Source organism: Cherax quadricarinatus, chromosome 7, assembly GCF_038502225.1.
Source record: "Cherax quadricarinatus isolate ZL_2023a chromosome 7, ASM3850222v1, whole genome shotgun sequence".
Classification (NCBI taxonomy): domain Eukaryota; kingdom Metazoa; phylum Arthropoda; class Malacostraca; order Decapoda; family Parastacidae; genus Cherax; species Cherax quadricarinatus.
The window spans coordinates 42,500,904-42,513,556 of NC_091298.1; the positions used below are offsets into that span (position 1 = coordinate 42,500,904).

At 41.2% G+C, this 12,653-nt stretch overlaps 1 protein-coding gene across 4 annotated transcripts in view; it reads right to left on the reverse strand.

Annotated features, from left to right (window-relative positions):
* LOC138852355 (zinc finger protein 184-like) overlaps positions 1 to 12,653 on the reverse strand; it is a 120,920-nt gene that overhangs the window by 13,450 nt on the left and 94,817 nt on the right. For 3 of the 4 annotated variants that reach the window (XR_011391682.1, XR_011391685.1, XR_011391683.1), the window contains one exon: positions 5,052 to 5,732. The gene's annotated coding sequence lies outside the window, so the exon portion shown is untranslated. The remainder of the gene's footprint in view (positions 1 to 5,051; positions 5,733 to 12,653) is intronic. The other variant, XR_011391684.1, reaches the window with a different exon arrangement.

Genomic DNA, 12,653 nt, shown 5'->3' on the forward strand with positions numbered 1-12,653 from the left:
AGTCTTCAAGCTGGCACTGGACAAGCACCTGGAGTCGGTACCTGACCAGCCGGGCTGTGGCTCGTACGTTGGATTACGTGCAGCCAGCAGTAACAGCCTGGTTGATCAGGCTCTGATCCACGAGGAGGCCTGGTCACAGACCAGGCCACGGGGACGTTGACCCCCGGCACTCTCTCCAGGTAAACTCCAGTGACAGTTCTAATACAGATGGAAGTGCCAGTGAAGATGAGTTTCAAGGTTTCATGAGGGTGTGACTGAAACTAATGACCATAGTATCGATAATAGTGAGGAAAACCCAGACGACCCTCAGCTTTCCACCTCTGCTGCTGGGCCGTCTTGTTCACGTTCAGTTGTACCAGAATCAAAGAGGAAACTCCTATTTTCCCAAATCCCGGACTCGATGCGAGCATTGGTGATGATAGTGATAGTGAATATGAACTACAAGCTCTTGAAAACAGTTCCAGTGGTGATAGTGAAGTGGAATATTCTCCAGTGAAGTGTCACTATATACGACGATATATGCGCTCTGGTAGTGTGTCATATGCTATTCCAAGGGGAAGGAGTACATCTCGGAGTATATCCCATGGCTGAACAACAGGAACAGACAGTGAAAATGAAGATGATAGTGTTGCAATTGGGATGGAAAATGTGCATGGTGGTGGTAGTGGTGGTGCAGGCCCTGAGGCACCAGCAGTGGGCCATGCTGCCACCCATGCTGCCACCCACACTGCCACCCACGCCGCTGCCTCAGCTGATCTACAACAAAGGCCACCATCCCCCACCCACCCACCCACCACACCAGCTTCCACAACCACAACCACCTATCAATGTCCAGTACCCACCAGCAGGCCGCACCTGGGACTGGCAGGAAGCTGTCAATTTTGTTCCAAATCCCCACCAGTTTGATGAAAGCCAAAGTGGAATGCGGCCATGTTCTATACTGGGGAACAATGCCAGTGAACTGGAATGTTTTGAGTTATTCTTTGATGAACCCCTGATGGAAATTATTGTCAGGGAAAGCAACAGATACTACGAGTACACCATGGCAAACACAATACTTTCACCAAAATCACGTCTACACAAGTGGAAGGAAACAACTGTGGCTGAGATGTATCTTTTCTTTGCGAAAATAATGCTTATGCCACATGTGTATAAGCACACTGTGAAATCATACTGGTCAACAGACCACCTGATTGCAACCCCAGGTTTCAGTGATATAATGCCAGTGAATCGATTTGTGCTATTACGTATGCTTCACTTCTCAGACAAAACCAGGCCTAACAGAAACAACAGTTTATATAAGATTAGGAATGTGTTTGTGTATCTAAAAGAGAAATTCAATATGTATTTTTATCCCTTCAGGAAGCTTGTAATTGACGAGTCTTTGATTCTGTTCAAAGGAAGATTCTCTTTCAAGCAGTACATACCAAGCAAGAGGAAACGCTTTGGTATAAAGTTGTTTGTGCTTTGTGATTGTTACAGTGGTCTGGTATTGGATATAATTGTGTACACTGGAAGTTATACATTGCAAAATACCAGGAAGTTATTGGGCATCTCTGGTGATTTGGTTAGAACAATGATAGAACCATACCTTGGCAAGGGTCATATATTTAATACTGATAAATGGTACACGAACCCCTCACTCAGTGATTTTTTGTGAGTGAACATGACAGATGTGTGTGGCACAGTGCGTGCAAATCATAAACATATGCCCAGGTTTGACGCTGGCACTCGTAGAGGTGAGGTGCAGGCGTTTGCTGCCAATGACATCACGGCATTTCGGTGGCATGACAAACGAGATGTCACACTGTTGTCATCAGTTCACCCTAATGAAATGACAGACACTGGCGGGCAGCATAGAGAGAGCAATGAACCCATTCTAAAACCTGCAGCTGTGATTGATTACATCCTCAATATGCGCTCAGTGGACAAATGTGACATGCAGATTGGGTTTGTTGATTGTGTTCGCAAGAGTTACAAGTGGTACATAAAACTCTTTTTCCATCTTCTGGACATTTCCATGCTCAATGCTTATAATATATATAAGATGAGGACCAGAAACAAACCACCATATGGCAAATTCTGTTTGTCATCAGACAAATAGTATTCAAGTACTAAGGAACAACACCTGCAAGAGAAAACCACCAACTAAATTATCAACAACTACTTTCTCGTCTGAGGCATGGTGATCACTTCCTAATAAAACTACCTGCTACTGCTTTCAAGAAAAAGGCTCAGAAGAAGTGTTACGTCTGTACACATACAAAAAAAAAAATGCCCACAACAATGCAGACACACTCGTTTTATGTGTGAGGAGTGTAAAACACCACTGTGCATGACACCATGTTTCAAAGACTTTCACAGGCTGCAGAACATCTAGAAACATTTCCTGTGACTGTATATGTGTATATAAAATATAAAAAAATAGTAATAAACAACATTTCATATCATTTGTTTGTGTAAATATTTTTTGCAAACAAAACAATGACAACAGAGTTTATGCAGCTATTGTGTAGTAAATAGGGAGAAAAAATTACAAAATAGTGCTCATATTGGTCTCACAGGCCATAAAAGTTACTTGGAAAAAAAAATAAAAAAATAATAGAAAATAGTACCTAAAAAACTAAATAAAGTAATACCTGGTGACCGGCAGTCGGCGATGTTACCGTATGCAGGTCATTTTCTGTCAACTTCACGCCTCCATATCTTGGTAAGTATTCATGGTAAAAATTTTTTGTTTAGCCTATAATGTTTAGAAAAAAAAACTCTATCTTTTTTTTAAATTTTGGTGACCCTGAGAACAAGTCTTTGATAGGGCCTGGCGACCCTGAAAGGGTTAATATATTTAAACTTATGTGATAAATATCTCCCATGGATAACTTTATTGTTAAAAGCATGATTATGACAATCCCGAAGTGAAGGGCAATCCCGCTGTAATGTGACAGACATCCTTGGTCATAAAATCTGGTAAAATGAAAGGATATACGGCGGGAGAAGAAGAGGTAGGAGAAGCCGGGGTTATGGTCTGAGCCCAAGTCAAGACATTGTTAGTACCAGAGGCAATACCCTTACTTCCACCTGACGAGTGAACAGGTGACTGAGAGCAGTATCATCTGTTTCTACCCCCAAATGAACAATAAGAGACAATGCAGCTTCCGGTGCAGAATTGTTAAGAGGTATATTTAACTTTCAAGGAAGAGGAGCTGGAAAACTTAGGTTCATGGGTGGTGACGAAATATCAGCCTCTGAAGAATGGCACCCTTAACGTTACCCACTATTATAAAACAATTAGCAATTGGGGCTAATACCACATTAGTCCAACCTGTGAACCATTATTTTTCAAATAACATCGTATTGTAGGAAACGTATTTTCGCAGCCCAAGTACTAGTCTGAAAGAATAGAGGACACATGCATGGTTTTAAGGTCAGGGAACAGTTTGTCTGAAATTACGATGCACGTACATCCAGTGTCACGTAATATGGCTGAGACTTTTACACCTGAACAGAAGGGTGCCTGGTCATTACTGTGAACAAAACATCTGCCCACTTTCTCTATTTTCTTGGAAGGACAATCTGGACATTTATGTCCGATACCACCACACCGATGACATGTTGGTATAATAGCTGGTGACTTTTTTTCTACTGAAGGCTTCTTAGCCTTTGGTTCAGGTGAACCACTGCCCTTAGGGATCGATCCCTTTAGGTCTTCATAGGAATTGTGAGCCTCAGCATACAAGTCAGCGGCCTCAGCAACTTCCTTAGGTTTAATCAGGTTACGTTCTCTAATGAATGTTCTTATCTGGTGGAGAAGAGCTGTCAGGAACTGGTCAGCAACCATGAAGTCTCTAAGAGATTCATAACTGTGATCAATTCCTGAGCTCTCTATCCAAAAGTCTAACAAACGAAAGAGTGTTACCTGTAGCTGCTGAAAGTTTTGGCCATGCTGTAAGGTGGCATACCTGAAATCTTTCCTATAAGAATTTGTGGTCCTTTGGTATGCTTTAAGGATTGCCTTTTTAAGTAGGTTAAAATTACATATGATATCCTGCGATAGAGTTGCATAGATATTCAATGCTGTGCCAGAAAATAATATACCTAACCTGGTAGCCCAGGTGTCAGATGGCCATTCACAGAGGGTAGCTGTATTTTCAAACCTAATAATGTATGAAGTTATGTCTTCACCCTCTGTGAAGGGAGGTAAATTAGGTGTTGCACTATGTGGACTAGCTGCATGATGTTCAGTTACTCATTCTGCTAATTGCTGTTGTGAAAAAGTTAACTTTTTTTCTAATTCAAGGCATGATTTCTCTATCTCACAAACTTTTTCTCTCTCTCTTAACTCATTTTCTCTAGCTCTTTCCTTGCATTCTCTAGCTTTTTCCTCAAGTTCTCTATCTTTTGCTCTTCAAGTTCCCTTAATTTAGCTTGTTCCTCACAGACTTTAGCTCTCTTCTCACGATCAAGTCTATCACACTCTTTTTTTCTCCTCTCTCTCGATTCTCTCTCTCCTTTTTCTCCTCTCTTTCGATTCTCTCCTGGATCTTAGCACTAATGAAATCTAAAATTTTCCCCGTTATTTCTAACTTACTCCCAGCATTCATCCAAAACTGGTATTCCTCCATACCTGCAAGAATATCTTAAACTACCAGGGGAAAATGAAACGGGTATCAAAGAAAATGGAGGGTTCAATTCTTGCTCCGCTCAAACTGTAAATAAATTGGAGGGTTCGATCCCTGCTTCAATTAAACAGTATGTATGAATGAAAACGGAGGGTTCTATGCCGGCTCTGACCAAACAGTAATTAGAATGGGGTCCCTTGACCATCCAATCTTCTCATTAACAAATCAAGAGTGTCCTACAACAGTTCCCTTGATATAATAAATAGAACTCAATGAAGCAACTTGTCACTGGAAAATCTCGGGTCCCTAGAGTCTATTCCTCCAAATCGCTTCAAGCTCAAAAACATAGGTGGCAGAATTAACTAGTATATCTTGCCTTGACTTGACTTACAATAAACTGAGACTATAACAATCATCAAATCTTTTAAATACCTGTACTGTAGTCCTACCACAGAGAATGATTACTAATGGCTGGTGGTAACCGTCTGTGGTATGCGGTGTTGAAGTTCCAATGGTAGATCAGAGATGGAGTCGAATCTTGATTCAGTCGAGTGATCCTGGCAAGGTCACCACTTGTGAAAGCTTACTCAGCCCATTAACATCTTAAGTATTACCAAGGCTGGCTCCTCCTTAGGAAAATTAATGAAGAGAAAAAGAATAATAATATACAAATATAAACACTTTATTGTTAGAATTGAAAATATAAAACAATTAAACAAAAACTTTTATCCTACTTGAAAGAGAAATGAAAAATGAAATATAAAAATGATATTTGAATTCAACGCTAATTTATACAGGTGTCCTGGTATGTCATGTTGGTGTTGTTGACACAGCGCATTGTACAAACTGTAGCCGTTGCTGATGATGTTGGGGGGGTCACAGCCGGTGAGTGACCACCCAATGACTATTCAGTCACAGTATGTCTAGCCTTGAATGATCCGTCAAGATGATAGGAACACAGGTCTTTCACCACTGCAGAGATGAGGGGTAGTTGCCTGGGGTTGGCTACACTCAGGTACATAGATCAAGGGTGACGTCCCAGAACTCGTGTGAAGTTCCTCTCCTTCAGCACTGTCTCTATAGTTGCCAGATGACCCTAGCTGACATTCCAAGCTAGAAAGAGACAAAAGTTAACCACTGGTCGATAAATCACTCTCCATGATAAGTGTAAGGCAATTAAAAGAATGGTGAGGATTTAACCCTTTGACTGTCGCGGCCGTATATATACATCTTACGAGGTACCGTGTTTGATGTATATATACTCATAAATTCTAGCGGCTTCAAATCAAGGAGAAAGCTGGTAGGCCCACATGTGAGAGAATGGGTCTGTGTGGTCAGTGTGCACCACATAAAAAAAATCCTGGAGCACGCAGTGCATAATGAGAAAAAAAAAACTCCGACCATTTTTTTTAATTAAAATGCCGACTTTGTAGTCTATTTTCGAATAGTATTTATGGTTGTATTCTCGTTTTCTTGGTCTCATTTGATAGAATGGAAAACATATTATAGAAAAAGAGATGATTTTGATTGATTTTACTATAAAAAAAAAAACTGGAAATGGAGCTCAAAGTAGGGGAAATGTTTGACTTTTGCCGATGTTCAAAAGTAAACAAATGACATCATTGTCCAATAAATGTCCAACTAGCCATTCTAATATGCAGTCATGTATGGGTTGATGTTATTTATACAATTATTACAGTATTGGAGTAGTCTGCATAATAGTAAATTTTCTATTTTTTGTTTGAATAAAAATTCAAAATAGAAAGCAAGAGTAATGTCAGAGGGGCCTGGAGACATGACTGATGAACAAAGAAAACGTTATTTTAGAGCCAGGAATGTCTGCATTGTTCATTCTGGACCTTATTTTGAAATTGTCATATTTTTTAATTTTCATGAAATAGGCCAAATTGTAAATTTCTGACCATGTTATTGGGTAGTTGAAATTGGTAAATGGGCAGTTTCTTGTACTCAATCGATAGAAAAAATGGAGTTCTAAAGAAATAGCTATGAGTTTGGTTGACTGAAACAAAGGAATTAGCCGAAAATTGGGCTCAAAATGGGCGAAATCGCCGATTTGTAAATATCACCAAGGTCGCTAACTTTGCGAGAGCGTAATTCCGTCAGTTTTCCATCAAATTTCGTTTTTTTGGTGTCATTACAATCGGGAAAAGATTCTCTATCATTTCATAAGAAAAAATAATTTTTTTTTTAAATTTTGCGACACCAGGAGACACCTCAGGATTGGGGGTTGCGACAGTCAAGGGGTTAAACATGAAAGCCAAGGCAGGATGAACTAAGTCTCAGAATTGGTTAAAATTGAAGCTTATAACCCGTAAATGGTCCAAGCAGATCTACGTTCACATGTGTAGTGCTACAAAAGTAGATCTACGTTTTTTTACATATTTTCAAATATAACAAAAAAAAAAAGTAGATCAAAGTTTTTTTACACATTTTCAAATGTAAAAAAACAAAAAGAAGATCTACTTTTTTTACATACTTTCAAATGTTGAAAAAACGTATATATACGTTTGGACCGTTTACGGGTTATCTATCCATTAAAACAGGAGCAGAGGCTTTTACTTAGTTCTGTTGGGAGCTGTGAGTCAAGTGATTATCCATTTGGTCAGAGCCCCACACGTCACTTTTCCGGGTGGAGAAGGGGGGGGGGTAGCAGGAGCTAAACACTGACCCTACCTTAACAAGCAGACTGGCAAACTATCGTCACCATATATTCACTCGCTACTCCTATCCGTTGAACTTTTCCCTCACAATTACACACCAGGATAACTCAAAAAGGTCAGGCAAAGTGACTTATTTCCACATAAGTTCCACATGTGTCACTTATTGCATTATTCTTTGTTTTGAGTTGTTACTTTTTAAAGTTAAATGGACTTGAGTTGACTTTATGTATATTAAAGTAATTTTTCTAAGACCTTGCCATTTCTTTCAAAGGTCTCATTGTAGCATTAGCACTTAGTTATGATTGAAATAATAATTTTATAGTCCTTCTGCCTAGCTTGTAAGTAACTGCTTGTCCAGTTATAAATGTTGTTCTATTTGTGTTTGAGTGTTGTGACTCGTCTTGGGTCATCCGACACATGAGACAGAGTAAGTAGTGAGATCGTAAGCTTCTCTCTCCTATGTGTGGGTTATTTGCATATTATACCATCTTTCCTACTCCTCTATATGTCTTTATATACCAACATATTAGCTTAGATTCACATTACTAATTTTGTGTATTTTATTTTTCATGATTTGCATCAAATATTCATATTTAATTGTTTTACATTTTAATTATATTTTGCACAATTTCTCTAAGATTGATTGTTCGTAACTGTAATTAATTATTTTCTATTTTCTTTTCATAAGAAGGAAGTGTCTTTTTAAATACACTTTGAGGACCTAAAAGGTCAGTTATATCTTTACATTCTCTAACAGAAACTCTTTAAGAAAAAGTGATAGGCTCCCTCGGAGGTCTAGGGTACAGGCATAGATTAAAATTTAGCAACACTAGGAAGTCTAAGGTACAGGCATAGGATAAAATTTAGCAACACTAGGAAGAGTCATAGGCTTTATTCTGCATCATATACAGCTACAACTAAAGAATTATCCACAGAGGAATTACAAATGTATTAATAGTGAGAGAAGCAAGAAGATAACAGAATGATCATTTTTGAAACATACAATGGTTAACAAAGGAGACAATTTCCAGTCTACTGGAGCCATACCAAGAATTTATTAACTAATCATGGTTGCATATTACAGATGGCTCTGCTAAGAGCCATCTGGTTTTCAAAAATTGTTTAGAACTGTGGTTAGTAGAACTGTGGGTGACAGCGTGTCGATGGACTCTTAAAAACTTGCAAAAATAGCTGTTCAAAATCTTCATTATGTACCCATAACCAAGGTATTGGTGGTGATCCAAAAGTTACAGTCAATGGAACTAAGGATGGTACCTCAACATTACAGCATAACATAATGGGTACAGGGACTGTACTTCAACAATACAATCTCATAATGGGTCCAGGAACTCTACCTCAACATTACAGAGTCACATAATGGGTCAAGGGTCTGAACTGCAAGGATCTGATAGTTTAACCCATGCCACACCCTACCCTTCAAGCATTACATTTACCCAGCTACTCGGCGGACAAAAGAAAGGGTGGTCGGAGATCCACCACAAAGCATACCCCCTATGGCCACCACCTCCCAGAACCGACAGGCAGCTTCCGAAGATACACACATTACCCGAAGGGCACCCCGCCCACTTCATAGAAACCTGGGAAGGGACCTGGGCACCTTCAGACAATTCAGATTCCACGGCAAACCACACCACCCCCGAGGGACCCCACAGAGTGAAACAAACCCTGGCACACCACCCCTACCTAGAAACTGTAATGCCAGAGGGGAGGACCCCAGAGGCTACAAACAAGATGGGAAACAAGGGGAGGGTGGGGAAACTGGAGGAAAGGGGAAAAAGTGGGGTATGTGGAGGATGGGATAGGAAAGGGATGATTGGGGGTAATTAGGTTTGGTCTGAGGAAGAAGATCAAGAGCCTCTTCACCTCGCCAAGGAGCCCCCTTTTGAAGAGAGACTGTGGTGAAATCATTGTATTTGCCATTACCTGGAGTTTACCTGGAGAGAGTTCCGGGGGTCAACGCCCCCGTGACCCGGTCGGTGACCAGGCCTCCTGGTGGATCAGAGCCTGATCAAACAGGCTGTTGCTGCTGGCTGCACGCAAACCAACGTACGAGCCACAGCCCGGCTGGTCAGGAACCGACTTTAGGTGCTTGTCCAGTGCCAGCTTGAAGAGTGCCAGGGGTCTGTTGGTAATCCCCCTTATGTATGCTGGGAGGCAGTTGAACAGTCTCGGGCCCCTGACACTTATTGTATGGTCTCTTAACATGCTAGTGACACCCCTGCTTTTCATTGGGGGGATGGTCATGGTGTAATCAAAATACTTGTTACTTTCCCTGGCAATATTTCCTATCAAGGGCTGGTCAAAGAATAGGAACATAAGAACATAAGAAAGGAGAAACACTGCAGCAGGCCTGTTGGCCCATACTAGGCAAGTCCTTCACAGATCCATCCCACTAATAGAATATTTGCCCTCACAAGAACATAAGATCACAAGAAATAAGGAACAATGCAACAGGTCTACTGGTTTTTGTGAGGCAGCTCCAATACTCCCCACTGGCTTAAGCCAATGCCTTGACCTAGTGAGGTCAGACACATCACTTAAGGGATTAGCACTGTGTCCGACCTAGTAGCTAGTCAGGTCCATTTTACACCCACTCACACCCACCCACTGCAGTTCACTTGCAGTATTTCCAAGGGAACACAATGGCAGGAATCCACTTTAAACATTATCAAATTGATGGGGATTGGGAACAAAATTGATATTTTTCTGTCAATCCCAGATGCAGTTTGCTGCCGGGTACTGGACATCATAAGCTGGTTGTGGTTGTAGTTGTGGTGTGGGTATGGTTGACAATGCCCTTTGTCCTGGACCTGCTGAGTCAGCAGCTTGGGTCCCAGTCTAGGCTGGTTCCACATGCTTGTGGCACCACCATCACTTACTGATGCATGTGGTCTATCCATTCCAATTGTAGCCACATCATCTACACTTTCACTGTCTATTCCAGGTGTAGGCCCACGGGATGTACAGTGGACCCCGCATAACGCTATTAATCCGTTCCTGAGAGCTCAATGATATACGAAATTATCGTTATGCGAATTAATTTTCCCAATAAGAAATAATGGAAATCAAATTAATCCGTGCAAGACACCCAAAAGTATGAAAAAAAAAATTTTACCACATGAAATATTAATTTTAATACACACAAACTTTAGAAAATATGCACAGTTACATGACACTTACCTTTATTGAAGATGTGGTGATGATTGATGGGATGGGAGGAGGGGAGACTGGATGGTTTTAGTGTTTAGAAAGGGAATCCCCTTCCATTAGGACTTGAGGTGTCAAGTCCTTTTCCGGGGTTGCTTCCCTTCTTTTAATGTCACTAGGACCAGTTTCAGAGTCACTGGACTTCTGTCGCACAACATCTCTGTCCATAGTGTCCTGTACCTCTCGTTCCTTGTGTAGTGTTTCACAACAGTGTCAGTGTAATAGTCACCAGCACGGCTTGCAATAGCTGTCTGAGGGTGATTTTCATCCATAAAGGTTTGCACTTCAAGCCACTTTGCACAGATTTCCTTAATCTTTGAAGTAGGCAACTTCTTCAATTTCTCTCTCCCCTCCTCCGAAGCAATTTCCTCAGGTGTGGCCTCTTGCTGTTGAAGTTGATCTAGCAGCTCATCAGTGGTTAGTTCTTCATTGTCCTCCTCCACCAACTCTTCAACATCCTCCCCACTAACCTCCAACCCCAAGGACTTCCCCAATGCCACAATTGATTCCTCAACTGGCATAGGATTCTCAGGGTTAGCCTCAAATCCTTCAAAATCCCTTTGGTCTACACATTCTGGCCACAGTTTCTTCCAAGCAGAGTTCAAGGTCCTCTTAGTCACTCCCTCCCAAGCCTTATCTATAAGGTTTACAAAATTGAGGATATTAAAGTGCTCTCTCCAAAACTCTTAGAGTCAATTGAGTTTCTGAGGTCACTACAAAGCACCTTTCAAACAGAGCTTTTGTGTAGTTTTTCGAAGTTTGCAATAACCTGCGGGTCCATGGGCTGCAGGAGAGGAGTGGTATTAGGAGGCAAAAACTTCACCTTAATGAAGCTCATGTCCCCACAAAGTCGCTCTGCCAAGTCTGTAGGATGACCAGGGGCACTGTCTAACACCAGGAGGCACTTAAGGTCTAATTTCTTTTCAGTTAGGTAATTTTTCACAGTGGGGACAAATGCTTGGTGTAACCAGTCATAGAAAAAGTCCCTAGTGACCCATGCCTTATTGCTTGCCCTCCACAGCACACACAAATTAGCCTTGAGGATATTCTTTTGCCTGAATGCTCTGGGAGTTTCAGAGTGATACACTAATAAAGGCTTCACTTTGCAATCACCACTAGCATTGGCACACATGAGAAGAGTAAGACTGTCTTTCATAGGCTTATGTCCTGGGAGTGCCTTTTCCTCCTGAGTAATGTAGGTCCTGCTTGGCATTTTCTTCCAAAACAGGCCTGTTTCGTCACAATTAAACACTTGTTCAGGTTTCAGTCCTTCACTGTCTATGTACTCCTTGAATTCATGCACATATTTTTCAGCTGCTTTTTGGTCCGAACTGGCAGCCTCACCATGCCTTATCACACTATGTATGCCACTACGCCTCTTAAATCTCTCAAACCAACCTTTGCTGGCCTTAAATTCACTCGCATCACAAATAGTTGCAGGCATTTTTCTAATTAAATCCTCATGCAACTTCCTAGCCTTTTCACTTATGATCGCTTGAGAGATGCTAACGCCTGCTATCTGTTTTTCGTTTATCCACACCAATAACAGTCTCTCAACATCTTCTATCACTTGCGATCTCTGTTTCGAAAGCACAGTTAAACCTTTGGCAAGAACAGCTTCCTTGATTGCCGTTCTCTTGGACACAATAGTAGCGATGGTTGATTGGGGTTTACTATACAACCTTGCCAGCTCGGAGACACTCACTCCACTTTCATACTTAGCAATGATCTCTTTCTTCATCTCCATAGTAATCTCACCCTTATTCCTGTAGGGTTGGCACTAGAAGCTTTCTTGGGGCCCATGGTCACTTATTTTTCAGGTGAAATCACTATAAAAAGGCTGTAATAATACGAAATGTTCCGATTGTATGCTTGAATGTTACCGTGGAGCCTGGCTTGTAAACAATGCCACTGGCAAAACAAGTGAAGCTGGCTCAGGCCGCATGGACGCGTCTCGGACGAATCGCATTGAGCGAATTTTTTTGCACTATGCGAGGCAAAATTTTAGCGATAAAATGTATCGCTATGCGGATTTAACGCTATGCGATGCCAACGTTATGCAGGGGTCCACTGTACTTTGTCCCCTGGGAACTGTATATGGTACATGACCCAAGTGCATGTAGCA